Below are 19,370 nucleotides of genomic sequence, written 5' to 3'. Positions count from 1 at the left end.
CTTGAAATGTGGTGCCCAAAACTTGACACAATACTCCAATTGAGGACTAATCAGCACAGTGTAGAGCGGAAGAATGGCTTCTCGTGTCTTGCTCACAACACTCCTGTTAATGCATGCCAGAATCCTGTTTGCTTTTTTTTGAAACAGTGCCACACATTGAATGGATTAAAAACTAGGCTGATAGATCTTAAAAGTAACTGTATTCAGGGAATTGTCATCCAGCAGGTGCGGCTACAGTGATATCCTACAGGAACCAGTTCTTGGCCCTATACTATTTAACCTTTTTTTCCCCAATGACTTAAAACTGTAAAATAATTACTGCTAAAGTTTTCAGATGACACAAAAGTTGGGGGAGGGTAAAGAATCAAAAGGACAGGTTATTGACACAGAGCAATCTGGATTATTTGATAAGCTAGGTGCTATCAAACAACATACATTTTAATACATCTCAAAATGAATGGATTTATCTAGGAACTATGACTGTTGGCTATACAGAGGGGATGTGGGACTCTGTTCCAGGAAAGAGATTCTGAAAAAGATTTGGGGGTCACGGTGGATACTCAGCAGACTAGGAACTTCTAATGTGACACTATGAGCAGAAGAACTAATTTGATGCTAGAATACATAAATGTAAAGGTGCAACTACTGTAGGAATCCTATGTCCAGTTCTGGTGCCCACAATTCAAGAAGGGCTCAATAAATTGGAAAAATTCCAAGAGCCAAGAGAACGATGAAACCGTTAGAAAACATTCCTGGAAGTGATAAGATAAAGGAGCTCAATCTGTTTGCTTACAGGGTGTTAAGACATGTGAAGGGGTGCCCTGATTAGTCTATATGTACCTACGTGGGGAACAAATATTTAATAATGGTCTCTTCCATGTAGCAGAGAAAGGTGTCACAGATTAATGGCTGGAAGCTGAAGCTAGACAAATTCAGCATGGAAATAGGTGTATATTTTTGACAGTGAGGGTAAAGAACCACTGGGATAATTTACCAAGGCTCATGGTGGATTTTTCATGACTGATCATGTTTCATTCAAGATTTGATGTCTATTCTAAAGATCTGCTCCTGGTATTATTTAGGCATAGTTCTCTGGCTCTTATCTTGTGCCCTTGGAATTTATAGACCCTGAACTTCTGAGCTTCCGTCCAACATCCTAGATCCATACCCAGCCTTCTATCTATTTCTAAATATTGCCATAGCAATGGGTTTGGCTCGCTATGTGTTATTAAAAGCCATCCATGGTCTTTTAATAAAAAGATACAGTCCATACAATGTAACTTTGGTTTCTGATGACTGCAAAATCCTTGTTTGGGGGGATTTTACTTATTACTCAGTCCACATAAAAATAGGGGCTATTAAAAAATACATAAATATATTTCAAGACTCTCACACTCAAAGTTCAGAGGTGCTGGACTCCAGAGATTTGTGAGGGGTCCCAGGTCCTGTTTCTGTGTTAGCTCATTTTTGCAATACTCATAGATTTATAGATTTTTATGGCCAGAAGAGATAACTATAGTTATCTAGTCACACCTCTTGCATTACACTGGCCAAAGAACCTCACCCAAGAATTCTGACCAACTAGTGTGCTGCAAAACTTGGAGATACACACTCCTGGGAAAATATATCAAGTCAATAAGAACTCAAAATCCCATAGGAATTAAGGTGTTCTCAAAACACTTCAAAATGTGAAAAATCCACCACACGATTTAACGAACTAGTCAGTGACCTCTTCTGTGAAACTGACAAGATGGAAATACTTTAAAAATATAGAAGACCTGAGTTTAAATGAATTAGAAGCTGGCTGATAGGTCTCCAGATATAATTGTTAAGTGGGGAATAATTATTGAACAGGTGTGTTTCTAGTGGAGTTACCGCCAGGCTCAGTTCTTGGCCCTACTCTATTTAACCTTTTTATCAATGACCTGGAAGAAAATATAAAATCATCACTGGCAAAATTTGCAGGTAACACAAAAATGGGGGAAGGTGGCGGGGGGTGGGGAGGGGTGGGGAGGGAGGTGGAACAGAAAATAATGAAGAAGGGAGGTCACTGACCCAGAGCAATCTGGATTGCTTAGTAAACTGTGTTCAAGCAAACAAAATGTGTTTTAATACAGCTATGTGTAAACGTATTCATCTAATAAAAAAAAACTTGAGAGACGGGGACTCTATCCTGGGAAGCAGCATCTCTTAAAAAGATCCAACTATCATGGTGACTAATCAGCTGAACATGCACTCCTAATGTAACACTGTGGTCAAAAGGACTAAGTCAGTCTTTGGGTGCTTAGCCTTCCCTACGGTCCCCCAAATAAGTGTGCTCCAGCCAGTGGGGGGAAGGGCAGGAGCAGCGCACTGCCTGAGTCTCCCTCCCCCATGCTTCAGCTGGGGTAGTTTGGATCAAGTTTGGAAGGTTCTCTCAAAGAGCTCCTCTGGGAATTATTTGGGGGAAATACTATCCACTGTGCTAACCAGAAGGTCAGATTCGAACATCACAAAGGCCCCTTCTGGCTGTCAGTCTAGGTCCATCATTGTGAGGACTTGTGAGCCGCCTCTCCCCCCAGGGAACCTTGGTGCATTTCGGCAGGACTTCCCCGCCGAGGGAGTGTCATGCCGTCCTGCCACTCACAGGGCCTTGGGTCGGGACCCGGTGGAGTAGGGTGGGCCCAGGTCCCCCTACCAGGGGTGCGACCTCACTATAACCCTGATCAGACAGCGCAGGCCTTGCCTTAAAGGGCCATACTTTGAGACTGTGGTTATTGACTTAGGTCAGTACTATACAGATTTCATGGGGGAGACCAGTTTTTCAAATTGGGGGTCCTGACCCAAAAGGGAGTTGCAGGGGGATCACAAGATCATTTTAGGAGTGTCGCAGTAGTGCCACCCTTACATCTGTGCTGCCCACAGAGAACGGCAACTGGAGAGTGGTGGTTGTAATGTTGGCTGGGTGCCCAGCTCTGAAGGCAGCACCCCACCAGCCATAACGTTGGAAATACCATAACCACATTTGCCTTTACTTCTGGACTGCTGCTTGCAGAGCTGGGAGGGCAGAGCATAGCAGCTGACTAAGGGTCCACAGTACGGGGGGAGATCGATTTAAGGTATGCAATTCCAGCTACATAAAAAAACATAGCTGGAGTCAACATACATTAAGCTGAGCTTCTGCACCATCCTCACAGTGGAAGGCTGATGGGAGCAAACACATCCATTGACTTCCCTTACTCCTTAGGAGGAGTAGAACTTCTGTCATTAATGGAGGCACCCTCAGAGTTTGATTTACCGGGTCTTTACTAGACCTACTAAATCAAACACCAAAAGATCGACTGCTGCAGCATCGATCTTCCTGCAAGTGGAAACATGTCCCTAGTGACCCAGCTTTGCAAGAAGTAGTGCAGAAGTAAGGCGGGCAACCCCACATCATGACATCTGTAATTCCGCAGTGCTGCTGGTGCTGGCAGTAGCTTTGCCTTCAGAGCTCAGTTCCTGGCCAGCAGTGATGCAGAAGTAAACAATAAACTGCAACCCCCACACAACTCCTTTTTGGTTCAGAACCCCTACAATTACACCACCATGAAATTTCAGTTTTTAATACCTCAACTCATGGCATTTACCATTTTTAAAATCCTATGACTGTGAAATTGACCAAAATGGACCATGAATTGGGTAGGGCACTAAACATCACACAATAATATTAATGACCAGCATGTTACCAGTTCTCATATGACACTTAACACAACACTTTTCAAACACAGATTATGACAACAGCAAGCTGGGGCAATGAGTGGGCTAGTTGTGATGAGAATAAGGGTATGATGTGCCCTTTGCCGTTGGGCATTAAGGAGCTCTCTAGGTCATAGTCATTTACCCCTCTACAAAGTGGGTGTAAAATGCTATGGTTTTGATTGGGCAGCTCTGATAGCAATTCACCCCACACAAGGCAGAGTAGATTGGATTGGCTCAGTTAACCTTATATGCTGCACCTGGAGGAGAGCCAAAGCTCAAGAAAGCCTAATGAAAGAAATTCAGCTGGGAAGAAGCAGGTTGGGCCTGTATAAAGGGATGAAGCTGAAACCAGAGAAAGGCTTCCAGGGAAGTAGTCTGTAGTCATTCCCTGGAAGGCCACTGAGCTGGAACATGGAGCAGTGGGCAGTCCCAGTTCCCCGACCAGACGCTCAGAAAGTGACATGAAATTGGATATGGGATTGGCTTTGGAATGGCATGTGAACACTTGATCCATTGGAACTCTGATATCCCAGAAAGGGAGGACTGCACACTGACATGGCCACAGGGTAGAGTCACAGAGAGAGAGAGCACGGCTGAAGGAGGGCAAATGTGGTGGAACAGGCATTTCAAACTGGAAAGGAGCTAATCCTCCTCTGCAGCCACAAGGTGTCCCAACAATGAGCATGACCCTGTTACAACAGCATTGCACACAAGTGTCATGACTGCACAGGGGGCAAGATAGAGAGGAATTAAGCTGAAAAACACCAACAGTAGAGATAGCTGGAAATTTTCCAGCAGAATGTTTTACCATTGAAAAATGCCTGTTTATTGAAATTAAAATATTCTGCAGAAGCATTTCCTGTGCGCGCACAAAGTTGCCCAGAGCTCCACAGCCAGCAGGTGCAAATGAAACATCATTTTCACTTTTTCTAAACTTTTTGGAATTTCCCATCAATTCTGAAGGAGTTTGGGGGAGATTGCTTATATATAAATAAAAAAATCAAACAATAAAGTATGCAGGGGCAAGATTAGAAAGGCAAATGCACAGAATGAGCTCAAACTCACTACAGACATAAAGGGAAACAAGAAGACATTATATAAATATATTAGAAGCAAGAGGAAGACAGGGTAGGCCCACTGCTCAGTGAGGAGGGAGAAACAGTAAGAGGACACTTGGAAATGGCAGAGGTGCTTAAGGACTTCTTTGTTTCGGTCTTCACCAAGAAGCCTGATGATAAAGGAATGCCTAACATAGCGAATGCTAGTGGGAAGGGGGTAGGTTTAGAAGATAAAAGAAAAAAGAAAAAGTTAAAAGTCACTTAGAAAAGTTAGATATCTGTAAGTCACCAGGGCCGGATTAAATGCATCCTAGAATACTCAAGGAACTAATAGAGGAGGTACCTGAGCCTTTAGCTATCATCTTTGAAAAATCATGGAAGACAGGAGAGATTACAGAAGACTGGAAAAGGGCAAATATAATGCCCATCTATAAAAAAGGAAATAAGAACAACCCAGGAAACTACAGACCAGTCACTTTAATTTCTGTGCCAGAAAAGATAATGGAGCAAGTAATTAAGGAATTCATCTGCAAACAACTGGAAGATAATAAGGTGATCAGTAACAGGCAGCATGGATTTGTAAAGAACAAATCATGTCAAACCAATCTGATAGCTTTCTTTGATAGGATAACAAACCTTGCGGGTAAGAGAGAAGCAGTGGACATGGTATAGGCTAGACTTCAGTAAAGCATCTGATACGGTCTCACATGACCTTCTTATCAATAAGCTATGGAAATACAACTTCAATGGGGTAAATATAAGATGAGTACATAACTGGCTGGATAACCATTCTCAGAGAGTAGTTATTAACAGTTCACAATAATGCTGGAAGGGCATAAAAAGTGGGGTTCTGCAGGGGTCTGTTTTGGGACCGGTTCTGTTCAATATCGTCATCAACAATTTAGATATTGGCATAAAGAGTACTCTTATTAAGTTTGCAGATGATACGAAGCTGAGAAGGGTTGCAACTGCTTTGGACGAAAGGGTCATAATTCAAAGTGATCTGGACAAACTGGAAAAATGGTCGGAGGTAAACAGTATGAAGTTTAATAAGGACAAATGCAAAGTACTCTACTTAGGAAGGAACAATCACTCTCACACATACAGAATGGAAAGCAACCGTCTAGGAAGAAGTACTGCAGAAAGGGATCTACGGGTCATAGTAGGCCACAAGCTAAATCTAAGTCAACAGTGTGACGCTGTTACAAAAAAAGCAAACATGATTCTGGGATGCATTAACAGGTGTGCTGTGAGCAAGACACGAGAAGTCATTCTTCCGCTCTACTCTGCACTGATTAGGTCTCAATTGGAGTACTGTGTCCACTTCTGGGCACCACATTTCAAGAAAGATGTGGAGAAATTGGAGAAGGTCCAGAGAAGAGCAACAAGAATGATGAAAGGTCTAGAGAACATGACCTATGAAAGAAGACTGAAAGAATTGGGCTTGTTTAGTATGGAAAGGAGAAGACTGAGAAGGGACATGATAGCAGTTTTCAGGTATCTAAAAGTGTGTCATAAGGAGGAGGGAGAAAAATTATTCTCCTTGGCTGCTGAGGATAAGACAAGAAGCAATGGGCTTAAACTGCAGCAAGGGAGGTTTAGCTTGGATATTAGGAAAAAGTTCCTAACAGTCAGGGTGGTTAAACACTGGAATAAGTTGCCCAAGTAGGTTGTGGAATCTCCATCTCTGGAGATATTTAAGAGCAGGTACATAATATAGACATCTATCAGGGATGGTCTAGATGGTACTGGGTCCTACCATAGGGGCAGGGGACTGGGCTCAATGACCTCTCGAGGTCTCTTCCAGTTCTAGTGTTCTGTGATTCTATGATTCATTTGGAATTCCCAATAAATGGGAATTCCAGTTCCTGGCCAGCTCTAGTTATCAGCTTATGATCCTCTTCTTATAATAAACACAGTATATTTTAAAAGTATTGACAGAACAGTATAGGATTGATATATCAATATCTCAGGAACAGAAAATAACATAGCCAGATCCACTAATGGTATAAGATAGCATAGTTCCATTGACGTCATTGGAGCTAGACTGATTTATAGCTCTGATGGTCCAGATCACAAATGGACGCACAAGGGGCACTGAATATAATGCCAAATAATATTTTGTGTACCTTATATATCAGCTTAGAGATCTCTATAATACATTGTATATGTTTTCTACTTAATACTGATATGATTTCCTATGTGACAGGTTTAATTCAATAGCCAACGCAGCTGATTCAAGAGCTGTCAACCCTGGTTTAGAACCAGAATGATTTGATTTGACAAGTCATGTATCCAATGCAACAGGCAATATGTCTGATTCAGGAAGGAATGCATCTATTTGATACTCATCTTTTCTTTTAGTAAAGCATGAATGTATTCTAACAGGCAGCATCTATGTTTCAATGCCCAGTGAATCAATTTCTTTATGCACTGCATCCCAGCCCGTGAAGTATGCACATTCCAATAAATGAGCATCTCCTACCACTCATGTGATTTCTTTGGCGTGTCAAGTGTCTGCAAGCATTTCTGAATCCAGGCTAAAATTTCACTGCACCTCAGGTGTGAATAGTACTGCAAATAACCTTTTAAAGGCAGACGTGTAACAATCCAATGTGAGGGATCAGAGATAAAAACCGAGGAGGGGAGCTTCTAAGTACTATGCATTAGAGAACATGAAAAGGAAAAGTAGATGCCAAAAAATTAAAAGGACAGAAAAATGGAGGGAAAGGGAGGATTCCTCCCTTCTGAAGGAATAGAGAGATTCACGAAGAAGGGGACACTATTATTCTAAGTTTGACCTTGGCATTTGTACACTTTTTTTATTTCAAGATATCAAGTGAGATATTCGGTATATACCATACCCTATATTCATGGTACTTGTCAGCTGTAGAAAGAACAACTTTATTTTGTCTACTAAGGTAAAATATCAGTTAACTTTGGTATAGTGGGCTTGTTTTACAATAAGCACCCTTTGCTTTAGTTACCTTCCCTGGCAGTTTAAGCCATATGAATATCATCTTGGATGTGAAATACTTCATCCCACATTCCTTATTTACTCGCATGTCCCCTTGTTTTTGAATCCCTTACGCAGTTTTAAAAATATTTATTGGATGCCTTTGAAGTCCCATCTTTCCCAGTGAAATTATAAGATTCAAAACCTGAACCTTCCTCACAGCTTTGATTTGTGAGACCTCAGACCAATTTCTGCTTTCCCTTACACCAGTGTAAACGTGGAATAACTCCATTCACCTCATTACATATGGATATTCGTCTCTGTTGAGCCATATCTTGAGCTGGTACAAATTGGCGCAACTTAACTGAAGACAGTGGAGCTGAGCCGTTTACACCAGATGAAGATCCATTCCATTATTTCTAATGTACCCATCACAGCAATGGATGGGGTCGAGAGACAGAGGCAGTGTGGGAGGGGACACTGATACACAGTGATACAGTGTGTAGTGTTTATCAAATTTTTTATGACACCAACTTAGTCCAAAAAAATCAGCAAAAAGTAAGTTTTAAACCAAAAATACATCCACACTTTGAATTATACCCTCCAGTTTCTAGTTCTCTTCCTTTCACTGAGAGATTTTAATACTAATGTACTTTTTTAATCTGCTGTGATTAGAAATGTCTGCTTATATTATGCCTGGGACAAAAGGATATTTTTCCTCTTTCCTTTATGGATTACATTATTTTCCCAATCAGATTCTATCTACTGTGCACAATAGTAAATTATAAAGAGTAAAGCAACATGCATGTGGTTAATTAGATAAGGGACGCACAAGCTAATTTTTCCTCAACTCCAGGGAAACCTTTATATTATGCTTATAAAGCAGTTGCAGTCCACCATACAATACAAAGCACTTAAAAATACCTGGTTACATGTCCGAATAGAATACTAGCAACAAAATTAGTTTCTTCAATTTAATTCAAGAAAACTTGAATAGCCTTGGACTATTTACAGAAAAAGACATAAAAATTAAAGGGACTACATGGAAGGCTGGAATTATAACTGGGGTGACCATCCATCCCATTTTTACCAGGACAGTCCCAAATTTAAGGGCTGTTCCGAAGTTTTTAAAAAAAACGGGCACATTGTTCCATATTTCTCTTGCAGTGGGAGTGAGGAGGAGCCGCAAGCACAAGGGACTTCAGCCACTGAAGCCCCAGCACTGGCAGCTCCTCTCCCCTCCCCACCCTGCATGCTGCAGGGCTGAACTTCATCCCTGCAGTGGGGCAGGCTGGCAGGGAGCCACTGGCACTTGGAGAGTCAGCCACTGAAGCCCAAGTGCCAGCAGCTCCCTCCCCTTTCCCCAGTGGGGCTGGAGCCCCAAGTGCACCCCACCCTCCACTGCAAGGCTGAAGCTCCAAGTGCCAGCAGCCTCCCCCCTTGGTGTCCCGTATTTGGCATGGGGAAATATGGTCACTAGTTATAACAGAAATCAACCTCTGATTCTGAGAGATTCTGAACTGAGCTCTGCGTAAACATACGTAATTGCACGTGCAAATCAGGTAAATACATTTTAAAACAGGACAAACGATCTATTGCAGGAGAAATAAATTTGGTGACCCAAGTGAGTCTTTTTTAATCTCTGTCTCCATGATAACCAATGGGTAAATGTTTCAAGTTTCACTATATTCACAGCAGAGATGGAAATTTTCCTAAATGTCATTTCAATAACTACGGACAATGGCTTATTCTTATGAAAACTAAACTGTTTGAGGCTTGAAGATTAGAGGAAATAGAGCTGTCACTCATACCTTTGCTATGTTGGCTCAAAAGAGCAGTGATATGGAAAAAAAAGCTTTCCCCTAAATAGGGTCCTTTCATTAGAGATTTGTATGGTGTTATAAATCATCTATTATATTATTTTTGGGGGGGGAGTTAGTTGAAGGATATAATGCATAGCTGATCATATACTTGATTTTTCTGTTAAAAGCCTCTCTCACGATCCTTGAAATACCCAATACATAATTAGCACACGTTCATTAAAATACTGTCTCCCCCCCGCCTCTGGACTGAATTACACTGCCTGTGCTTCACATTATGCTCCTTAATAATGTTTTTAAAGTAATAAGTCTTATCAATTAATGCTCCAGAATGATTCACACCATTGCTAATATGCAGGAGCCAGGCAAAGTCTTTCAGATAAAAATATTTTCTGCAGAGATTCAAAATAATTGCTTTTTTCAAACTGCTGATGGGGATTCTGCCACTCAACCAGCTAAGCCAGTAAATGTGCTTAAGAGATTAAATAAGGGAAACTGAGCTAGGCTAGTGGCTGGCCCTATTCCATGTGTCTAAGAGTAGTCACTACTCCAAATGTGACCACAACTTCGAATTTGCGATGGTCCACCCTAAGCAACAGTTAAAATGTGCAGAAGCTTCAGCTTATAACTAGGTTTGGCATAGACCTGCGCCTTCTCTCACACGTACAGAGGGATTCAGACAACAAAGAACGGACGTGCCAGGAAGTGATCTCATCATTTGGGCATGCACACTGTGACAAACTGATCCAAATACATATCATGCATTATCTGCTGTACTGTCACTTAGATCTGTAAGCCGAGAGCCATGTGCCCAGCAAAGCCTAAAGTTCCCAAGAAAAGCAAATCCTGAAAGAGAGTAACTACAACCTAACATTCCCTTCACATGCACATGCACGTGTAACTCACACACCTTCTGGGTGTGGTGTACTGTCCCATCTAGTGGCACTGAGCCCACTCACGGAGAGAATAATGAATCTGCTTTACAGCCTTAGGTACTAGCCAGCTGGCTTTTAGCATATCTGATAGAGGCTCATATTCAAAGCTCCAAAAGTCTCATGTTTAATTCCGCCTGTTGGCATTATACACGTGAGATTTCAGGCACTTTTTTTTTTTTTTTTTTTTTAAAGGAATCATTCATTGTGCTCACAGTTGAAAATATGTCCCTGGATACAAAATTTCTATAGTATGCAGCTTGCTCATTCAGGATCATTTATAACATTAGAAACTATTGGGACACGATTTTTAAAAAATGGGAGCCAAGCAATCTCTTATGCATACATATAAGGCCAATATTTTCAAAAGTGACTAGAGATATTGCATGCCTTCGTTTCTAGGAGCCTAACTTGTGACTGCTTAAAGGTGCCAGATTTTCAGACAGAGGTGAACACCTGCTCTCTGAAAATCAGGTATGTTCAGCTGGGCACTCAGATAACAAGGCATTATTGCTTCTGAAAGTCTTGGCTCCCTGCCCCTGAATAAATCATTTGATTTTCAAAAGTGATCTGCACCCTGCACTCCCATTGAAGTCACTGAACGTGCTCAAGCACTGCCACTCATGTACACATCTGCATATGTTCAGAGGCCAAATTTTAGACTCCGATTTGCAAAATCTTGGCTGATATTTTCAAAGGAGCCAAAGAGAAGTAGGTGTCCAAATTCCACTTTACTCCCCTAAGCACCTATGAAAATTCCAATCTTAGGCCTCGTTTTCACTACATGGAAGTTTGACACTGCTGATCGATCTTCCAGAGTTCGATTTAGTGAGTCTAGTTAAGACTTGCTAAATAAAACCATTGGTGGCTGGTACTCCTACTTCTGCGAGGAGTAAGGGAAGCTGACAGGAGCATTTGCTCCCATTGGTCTCCCACTGTGGGAACGGTGAGGAAACTCAAAACAAGGTACGTGATCTCCAGCTACATAATTAATGGAGCTGGAGTTGCGTATCTTGATTCAATGTTCCTTTTTAATGTAGACCTGACCTTAGTCTCTAATGAAATTGTCTTATTCTCCGCTTTAAGACTAGTTTTACTTCGCAGTATGTCTTTGTTATGTGCCTCTTACTTAGAGGGATCCCTTCTCAATCAAGATGTAATTATAGAACCTCACAATTCTCCTATCTCTTGACCCGCACTACAAAGAATATACTAAACCCACTGAAGGAAATGGGGCCCCTTTTCAGAAAGAGCAGCACTTCAAAAGAAAATTCTGTATATCCTCATTAGAAAAGGTGGTGTACCAGATGAAGGGGAAAGGTTAGTAAAAACAACTAGGGGAAACAATGCAAGAGCTGTATTAACAATCTAGCAGGTTTTAGTTTTTGCTAAGTTGAGACTTGAATTATCTTCACATTGGAATGCAAAATTCTGTTGATAAATGAAGCATGATCAATGGCATGGAACTGAAATGACAATAATAATGCCTAGCTCTTATGTAGCTGACCCTTTCAGAGTTACGAAGAATGAGAAATGGAACGTTTCATTACAGCAGTATGTAGAACTTCCTGAATAACTGATTCTTCATTTGATCTTCCCATTCTCAGTTACATTCAAATTTGATATGGCACGTGCTGTGTATCAGAACACCAGAAAAAAAAAACAGAAGAATTTATCACCAGCATTCTCATCACATGACATACACCTTTCAGCCTCTAACAATTTAGTGAACGCTGCCCTATTGCATTATATACATCTGAGCTTTGAGGAAAATACATTTGGCAATAAAATTATCCTCACTCTCCATCCAGTAGTATCATATAAATATTGATTAATAACTGAAACAGTCCACAGAGAAGCAAAGGTATAAGCTTCAGTTCTCACTCTCTGAATAGCTAGTCTGTCCTTATAACAACATGCATCAGAGTAAGATAATATTGATTTTTCTGTTGGAAAAGTAACATAGCTCGTTTCTGTATAAACGGAAATCCCAAATCTGGTATTATACTGAATATCAGACTTTTAATATCGATCATCTAATATGTGGTCTAACTAAACAAAGAGTACATACGAAAATGTCGAGATAAAAAAACCTAATTTATATATCCGAAAATCCAGCTCTCTAATACCTTCGATGAAATTCAACTGATAATTTCATTCTTGGACAATTTTAACAAGTGTATATTGCTATTCTCTTAACCTGATTACTTCTCCTTTTATTGAGTATAGAGGAATACAACAGACAATTGGAACATGGGAAGAAATGTTGGAATCACAAGAAAGCTCCATTAAAGAAGAAGCTGCATTGTCTTTGTTGTTTGTGTAACTGCACTCAATCGAGCGATGCCAGCGGAAGCTTTGGCACAGAGAGTGGATGCTCAACACTTTTTGAAAGTTCAGCCACTCCTCCACCATCAGGGAGCCAAAAATCAGAGTATCCAAAACCATACGTAATTTTTAGCCTTTCTATAAGATTGCTGCACCCACCTGCATACTAAAGCCCATATATGTTGCTATAATCGCTAACAATACATAGTAACACTCATCAATGTAACTTTCTGAACTCATGTTGCTTGGACCAGTGCTCTAGCATGGCTTACTCTGTTTGCTCCCTGCCAATTCCATCCTCTTGACTGCTGGAAATATAGGATTTACTGCTGTCAGTTAGTCCCACTTGAGCCAGGATATCAGCTCCCTTCCTTTTCCCTGGACTAACTATGGGAGATAGTGTGAGCTTGGAAACATTTCTAGCATCAGCGCAGATTATGAAAAATATTTTCCATCTCTTTGTTATGAATAGTATTTTAGGTGGCAGAGTTATGCAGGGTGTAACAGACAACGGACTTCTCTCATGCTACCATGCTTCCAGAGGGTTTGTGGCCCTTTCTTTCTCCCGTGTGTTCAGCTTTTGAGCTATTAGGACTTTGTGCAAAGAAACTCCTTCTTTGCAACATTCCTTTGGGTGTCACCTTCTTTTAGTAATCACAGATCTAAAGAGAGGAAATCCCCAGTCAAACTGCAATCTTAGATGATTTCTCATGCATTGGACAAAATAGATGAGGATGCCTGAGATAAGGGGCTGGGGTGAAGCCCTGTTCTTCAGAATAGTTTAGTCGCTTAATGAGGTCAGGGTATGACAATTCAGAAATTTCTCTGACATCTCTTCAAACTTGTCCTGCTTGTTCTTGCGTAGCAGGCAGCCTGGAGTGAGTACAAGGATGTTGCACCTTATTGGCCCAACCCTGAAAGATGCTGAGCAGTCCCTGTGAGTGTCAAATATACTCAGTTCCTACTAGCTTTAGTGGCTTGGATGGCACTCGGCACCTTGCAGGGAGGAGCCCTTTCTCACATGTGAGTGGAGGCCACAGGCTGACACAGCTAAGGTTTAATCATTCAAGTCCTTGTGCAGTGCCCAGTGGGGAGCACAGACCTGAGCAGACAACAAGTACACAAGCAAGCTAAGGTACAATATTAGTTTGTTACAGTAAATAGCATCCCTGTGGGGTGAAACTATGGTATGATTCTGAGTGGGAACTTGGAGCACTTTCAGATGGTGCTCGATGAGAACAAACAGCATATGTGAAGGAATGATTAAAGCCTAGAAATTGCATTGTCCCGGTTCTCTCTGCCTAGAGATAAGGCATCATTTCTGAAGGCCGGAAAAGAAATTAGAGGCCTGCCTCACACTTTCATTTGTACCTTTGGAAATCTCCCCTCTAGAGCCCTAGAGGGAGTGGAAGTAAAGGCAAAGGCCTGATACAGAGGCCACTGAAATCAGTCTTTCCAATCATTTCATTGGGCTTTGGATCAGGGTCTAAGCCCTCTGCATCCCACTCACTTCATCTTAAAGGAGGAAAAAAGGAGCAGAGTGGAAACTAAAAACAGGCACATCTGGGGAGCCATGAATGAGTTTAAGTGCAATCTTTAACTTTCCAATGAGGGCCTGAGCTAGGCATTCTCCTTGAACGTCTACACTACAACCAGATCTGTGACTGCAGAGGTGTGACTGAGTTAGCCAGCCCAAGTAAGAACAGCAGGGAAGCACAGCAGCATGGGCTAGACAAAACCCTTGGATGCCCTGGGTAAATTTTCAAGCAGCTCACCCATTCTGCCACAGCTACACTGCTATTTATTATTCAAGTTAGATAGATCAAAGCTAGCTCAGGCATATCTACACATGCTTCAATCACCTCTCTGACTGCACACCCTTCAACTCACTGCTTCTGACAGCAGGAGTAACTTGGTGCCCATGTAGCATCACTCGTCTAAACACAGGTTTCAGTTGTCCCGCACTCCCTAGTTGACAACATCTTTTAGCTGGCACTTCTATGTAAATTTCAATCCTGCACGGTGCAGGATCAAATTCTTTATAGTTTAATTGAGAACTTGGCCAAACATTGCAAAATTGAGGAGCAAAGTAAACCAACTGCAGAATGGGTGTAAAACTGCTTTCACTGAATCAGGATCTTATTACAAAGACAAGCTTTCCCTCATAAACAAGGGGCAGTTCATTGGTTAGAGAAAAAGTCATCAGCATCACTCAAAAACTAATTCTGTACTTGTAATATTTGTGTATTGGCACCAGGAGGAGGTTTGGAGGGTAATGAACCTGTGGAAATTCTGACAGATTTATCTGAACAAATTTTAGAAACAAAATTCAATCCAGTTTTAATTATAGACTCTTGCTTTTCAGCTGCCTGCTTTCCGTTCTTTGATGGATACAGCCAATGTTTTGATAATTGTTCTACAATGAGCATGCTGAGCATTCTGACTGGCACATAACAAACAGCTCACATGAGCTGGGGGGTTGGCTGTACTCCCAACATGCTACAACTCTATGTTGTCCAGCACCAGCTCTCTCTCTTTATCCAGTTCTCAAGCTCTCCCCATGCTGCCTGGCTCCTCTTTCTACTGCCCTGCCCAGTTCACCTCCTGATATATTCCAGCTCAATTTTGTCCCTTCTGGTCTTAGAATCTGTGAAACCAGCTGAGGATCTGGCCCATTTATATTATGTTACAATTTTTATTTGCATGATAACTCACTAGTTTGTCTACAGAACCTGTCTTATTCAGTGCATAGGAGGAATCTGCTCTGAGGATGAATCAGGATAGTGTTGTAAAAGAGACTGTTGTCTATCATCCCAACCCCATTTGCTGCAGAAGTTGGAAGATGTTTAGCAAATGAAGCAGGGGACTGCAGAGAGAGAAAGTAGGGTCTTCACAGTTAAGGCAGTCAAATTCCACTCTGGATCAATGGATCTTCTCTCAGCCTCTGCCACAGAGTTCCTATGTGATATTGGGCAAGTCACTTCACCCAAGCTTTATATGGGAGGTCACTAAGGCTATGTCTACATTGCAACGCTATTTTGGGATACCAGAGAATCCCAAAATAGCTATCCTGCATCTTCACAGCAAGCCCGTTATTTCAGACTTGCTCTTCTGACGTCCCTGTAAAACTCAGTCTACAAGGAGTAAGGGACATTTCAAAATAAAGCACTATTCTGAAAGTTGATGCTGTGTAGACAGCACCACATGACTAAATGTGCTATTTCGAAATAGCATTGAAATAAGATATTCAATTTGCGTAGCTCAAATTACGTATCTTATTTTGAGTTACGGTGCAGTGTAGAGACACCCTAATTGTGTATTCTTCTTTAAGGCTAGGTCTACACTACAGCTGTTTTTCGGGAAAAGCTATGCAAAATGCACTCCGCATTTTGTGTAGCTTTTTCATTTTTTTTTTTCAGAAGAGGCTTTTCTGAAATTTGGCCAGTCTACATTGGGCCAAATTTCAGAAAAGCCCCCTCTTTCAGAAGTTCCCTTCTTCCTGGTGGAATGAGCTTTTTCAGTGCATAGGAGGAGCAGCTTTTTTGGTGCTTTTTTTTTGCGGAAGAGCAAATGTGTTCCCTGGACACGGCGGAGTTTTTCCAGGATACCGGAAAAAACCCGCAGTGTAGACGTACTCTTAGTGCTTGCCATAAGACCCAGGGGTCTGGTTTTTAGACGTGCTGAGCACTTATGGCTGCAACAGAAGACAATAGGAGCTGTGGCTTGAACACAAAGGACTATCTAATGCTAAATGTTCTGGAAAATTATGTCCTAGGTGTCTCACATTGGGCACCCATAATTAGTGGATAATTTTGATCTTAATTTCTGTGCCACAGCTGCCCATCTGTAACATGGATAGGCTACCTACTCTTCCCACAGGGCTATTCTGAAAATACATTTGTGACTGCTTGTGCAGCACTCGGACAGTGTAGTGAGGCGCATCATAGAAAAGACCAGGGGGAAATTAAAAATTCTGTCTTCCAAGCAGGGTTTGGACAGTGTGCTGTAAACAAGGCTTACAGCTATATGTTGAACTCTGAGGATAAGATTAAATATCGAATAGCTGCTCATTAAGTGAGTGCTGTCCCACTAGTGACTGAAAGGTGAGGGGGGTTCTAGAAAAGAGTGCAAACTCATGTCATTAAAATCTCAATCACGCTTCAGAACGATCAGACAATTCCGGGCTTCCTGAATTTTTCAGTGCTTGACTTTGCAACTTGAATAATGTCCTTTAGCCTTGTGGCTGAATGAATAGATCCTTTGTCTTTACCACTATGTCTGTACCTGTGTCACACTTCATTCTTAAAGGAGATTAGCTATTTAGTTCTGCCCTCTCAGGAATCTCATGGTGAAATGAATAAAGTGTCAGCAACAGTTACAGTTACTGACTCAGGATCCCTGAGAGAAAAAAAAAACACAGGCAGCAGTTTTCATCAATAACTGCTGCTGGAAGTTTTGGAAATATTCCATGCACCCCTCAAGGTAGCCTTAAAGAAGCCTTTTAATTAACCATTTACCTGCTATGTGTTGCCTGGGGCTTTAAGCAGATAACATTACAGCTGCTTTGGTACCAGCTTGTAACTAGTCAGTGCAAACAGCCTGGTGAGGTTGTATGCTCAGTCTTTGACTTCTGTTCAGGAAGTACGGGCTGCAGAGGTGTAAAAAGCTACTTACAGAATTATCTCAGCCACCTGTAAAAATGACAGCAACTGGTCATGCTACCCTCTTATCGCTGTCGCAGTGCAAATAGGTCCTTTTTTTTTAAATGAATCTTTTATTGGCCATGCAACAGAAAAATCCTCTTACCATGAACACTAACAAAGGGAAAGCAGAAGACACCTCCTGTTAATGTGCTTAAAATGCAATACACAACGTTGGTGCCTCGTAACTAAACAACATGCCTGTGAAAGCTGCCAAGTGAGTAGTGCTTGGTTGCTACTGAAAAGGACAAACGTTTGCTAGTGTCTACCTTGACACTTCATGTTACCTTACCATAAATTATGTCCATCAGGGAAGCTGTCACACCACATTGGAGGTGCAACAGCAGCAGCACTGCAGCAGAACTAAGCCAAAGCACTGCACCTCCATAGGGCACAAAACCTTCCCTTCCCCAGAAGCACTTACATTTGGGGGCAGTGGAAGGGAAGATGCTTGAGGCATTGCTCTTGGCTTTGGTTTTTGCCTGAAGCTTTGGCACATTGCCCACATAGCCCTCGGGACTGACCTGCTGTGATTGACTCCAGTGGTAGTGGGGCCAGTGAAATGCTTGCTAACCAGCTAACTCCAGTGGTAGGGGGGACCAGTGAAATGCATGCCCACCATTACCCCCTTCTGGGCTCCAATGTGACTTTTTTGCAGACCACGTTTGCAGGTTCTAAAGCTGGGGGCACATGGGATACAAAATGAAATCCCAGCCTTAAATATGATGGGAGATGGAAAGAGAGGATTAGAATAGCGGCAGTTAAGAGTAATCTAATTCCAGTTGCACATTGGGAAATCTGCTCTCTCTGGACTATTGTCAGGGTTGAATTTTAATACTGGAGCTAAGCAAATAGCTTAATCTGGGGCTAAATCAATGCTTGTTCCGTAGCGGGGCTGTGCCAGTATTGCATTATGGTGATCTCTGGGCAAGTCTGATGAGATTCTGTGATATTGCCTTGAGTGCTACATGTTCATGTAAAAAGGAAGAATGTGCCTTTCAAATATAGCTACGCTTGAAAGGGCTTAGATTTGTACAGGCAAAAGTTGGTAAATGCCAGTTTACCTGTACAGACACAAACTGACAAAAATAGTTCTAGTCATAATTCTCTAAAATTTACAGATAGGTAGTGAGAAAAATGCTGCTTGAGAACTTATAGGTCAAAATCCTGTGATTGAACTTTTGAATTAGACTGGTCAAAAATGGACTAGTAATTGAATAGTTTTTTTTTTTTAAAAAAAAAGCTATGATTTGTTGATTTAAATGTGTTGATTTAAGGATATCTACTTTGTTTTGGTGTGTGGTGTTGCAAACTTGATTTAATAGTATATATCCCAATATCTATTGTCATTTAATAATTGTCTGATTCTCCCACAGTTTCATACAACTGTGAACATTTAAAAAAAGGTTTGTTAATAATTCTGCATTACTGAAAATTAAAAAAAAACTGTTAAAGTTTAAAAAGAAACATAACCCAAATTCTGACTAGGTATTTACAGAGAATGTTCTTCACAGTGAAAATAATTGCTAGCTGAAACCTATTTATTCTCAGTAGTTGTCAATCCATTACTGAAAACTATGACAGAAAACATTGAAATTGTTTCTCTCCACTATCAATAAAGATAATGCCTATTTCCCTCCTTATGATAATCCATCTTTAATGGCGGTGTACAATTGTGTAATGAAAATGTATAAAATCAAAGTCAAAGAAACAGAAAAGGATAAGGAAAACTAGGCTGTAACCAAAAAAAAGTCACCTTAGGGCAAGGCTCAATTTTGGATATTGAGGTTTGTTTGTTTGATTTAAGGGTCTCTTCAATTTGCAACTAGTAGAACAGCATCCTATCTCCACTCACC

General features: G+C 41.3%; 1 long non-coding RNA gene across 4 annotated transcripts in view; it reads right to left on the bottom strand.

Moving 5' to 3' along the window:
* LOC149524294 (uncharacterized) overlaps nt 1-19,370 on the bottom strand; it is a 136,465-nt gene that overhangs the window by 60,557 nt on the left and 56,538 nt on the right. The window lies entirely within an intron of this gene.

This window comes from Pelodiscus sinensis, chromosome 5, assembly GCF_052426305.1.
Source record: "Pelodiscus sinensis isolate ZL-2025 chromosome 5, ASM5242630v1, whole genome shotgun sequence".
Taxonomy (NCBI): domain Eukaryota; kingdom Metazoa; phylum Chordata; order Testudines; family Trionychidae; genus Pelodiscus; species Pelodiscus sinensis.
This window is presented reverse-complemented; position numbering and strand designations above follow the sequence as displayed.